The sequence below is a fragment of the Schistocerca serialis genome, unplaced genomic scaffold (genome assembly GCF_023864345.2).
Source record: "Schistocerca serialis cubense isolate TAMUIC-IGC-003099 unplaced genomic scaffold, iqSchSeri2.2 HiC_scaffold_1162, whole genome shotgun sequence".
Lineage (NCBI taxonomy): Eukaryota > Metazoa > Arthropoda > Insecta > Orthoptera > Acrididae > Schistocerca > Schistocerca serialis.
Genome location: NW_026047362.1, coordinates 92,501 through 95,000, shown reverse-complemented (window position 1 = coordinate 95,000; position 2,500 = coordinate 92,501).

Sequence of the window (2,500 nt, the reverse complement as noted above, 5' to 3'; positions counted from 1 at the left end):
GTGTCCGCGCGAACTCCCAGCGGCGCCGCTTGCGCTTCTGCAGCGGCGGGGCGGCAGGCGGCCGCTTGGATGAGTGGCGCGGCCGCTGTGTCCTGGTGATCGTCCTCTCCCCCCTGGACCCGACCGACGCAAGGGCATCCGGGAGCATGCCCAGGATGACATCGGGCGGCGTGGCCCGCCCCAGACCAATGACTCGATCCAGGGCAGAGAAACGCTGGGCGGAAGCAGGTAGCCCCGCCAGATGCTCCCAGATGGCGGCGTCAGTCGGCCCCTCCGGCGGCGGCCCGGTGGTGTCGGCCGCGAAGTCCTCGGCTGCGTCGACGGGCGGCGCAGCGGCCTCGCCCGCGTCAGGCAGCGAGCTCGCTGCTCCCCGGCGGGACGCCGGCTCTTCCCCCCGACCGATCTCAAGCGCCTCCATGAATTGGCGGACAAGCTGCTTGTGGGCAGCTTGCCGCCGTCGGCACTTGATTGCCTCAAGCGTTCGGTCGGGGAACATCCTGATAAGCTCTTGATTAACGAAGAAGAACCGGGCGTCCCTCTCAAGGAACAGTTCGGCCTCTGCCTTGGCGAGCGACAGGACTTCTTCCTCCGTCCACCTCGCACGATGCCTCTCCGTCACGATCTCAGCGTTGGCGGCCGCAAGGTGTTGGCGGCGGCGATGGACCCCGAGACCGTTCTTCGTGGTAAAAGTGCGGTGGCACTCACTGCAAGCAAAGGGAGCTACACAAACTATCGCATTTTCGTTACGGCCGGTTGGCCGGATAGGTGCTGGGGTAGCTGGGGTGGCACCTTCAGCGGAAGGGCCACCATCTCTTGTTTCTTGTCGGCTGCCCCCAACTATAAAGGGATAATGCGAGGGGGGGCTGGTAACCCCCCCAAGCCCCTGGTGCGGTCTTCCACTCTGCAAAAATCAGCGGGCCCACGAGAAGGGGAGAAGACCGCAGGAGAGGAGAGGCTAAGAGGGCTAGGCCCATGTATTGCGCATCACTCTCCCTGTAACTATAACCCAAGGAAGGCGCCTCGCAGCAGCAGCACGACTACATCAAGACCGCACTTCGAAAAGCCAAGTCCGGATGCAGCCACACCGCCGCCACTTGGCCACCTTAAGAGAGTCATAGTTACTCCCGCCGTTTACCCGCGCTTGCTTGAATTTCTTCACGTTGACATTCAGAGCACTGGGCAGAAATCACATTGCGTCAACACCCGCTAGGGCCATCGCAATGCTTTGTTTTTTAATTAGACAGTCGGATTCCCCCAGTCCGTGCCAGTTCTGAGTTGATCGTTGAATGGCGGCCGAAGAGAATCCGCGCACCCGCGCGCCCCCGGAGGAGCACGCTAAGGCGGACGCGGCCTCGCAGCAAGGAAGATCCGTGGGAGGCCAAGGCACGGGACCGAGCTCGGATCCTGCACGCAGGTTGAAGCACCGGGGCGCGAACGCCGCGCAGGCGCGCGCATCCTGCACCGCCGGCCAGCACGAGGCCAACCAACGGCGAGAGCAGACCACGCCCGCGCTAAACGCCCGCACTTACCGGCACCCCTACGGCACTCACCTCGCCCAGGCCCGGCACGTTAGCGCTGACCCACTTCCCGACCAAGCCCGACACGCCCCGATCCTCAGAGCCAATCCTTATCCCGAAGTTACGGATCCAATTTGCCGACTTCCCTTACCTACATTATTCTATCGACTAGAGGCTCTTCACCTTGGAGACCTGCTGCGGATATGGGTACGAACCGGCGCGACACCTCCACGTGGCCCTCTCCCGGATTTTCAAGGTCCGAGGGGAAGATCGGGACACCGCCGCAACTGCGGTGCTCTTCGCGTTCCAAACCCTATCTCCCTGCTAGAGGATTCCAGGGAACTCGAACGCTCATGCAGAAAAGAAAACTCTTCCCCGATCTCCCGACGGCGTCTCCGGGTCCTTTTGGGTTACCCCGACGAGCATCTCTAAAAGAGGGGCCCGACTTGTATCGGTTCCGCTGCCGGGTTCCGGAATAGGAACCGGATTCCCTTTCGCCCAACGGGGGCCAGCACAAAGTGCATCATGCTATGACGGCCCCCATCAACATCGGATTTCTCCTAGGGCTTAGGATCGACTGACTCGTGTGCAACGGCTGTTCACACGAAACCCTTCTCCGCGTCAGCCCTCCAGGGCCTCGCTGGAGTATTTGCTACTACCACCAAGATCTGCACCGACGGCGGCTCCAGGCAGGCTCACGCCCAGACCCTTCTGCGCCCACCGCCGCGACCCTCCTACTCGTCAGGGCTTCGCGGCCGGCCGCAAGGACCGGCCATGACTGCCAGACTGACGGCCGAGTATAGGCACGACGCTTCAGCGCCATCCATTTTCAGGCTAGTTGCTTCGGCAGGTGAGTTGTTACACACTCCTTAGCGGATTCCGACTTCCATGGCCACCGTCCTGCTGTCTTAAGCAACCAACGCCTTTCATGGTTTCCCATGAGCGTCGATTCGGGCGCCTTAACTCGGCGTTTGGTTCATCCC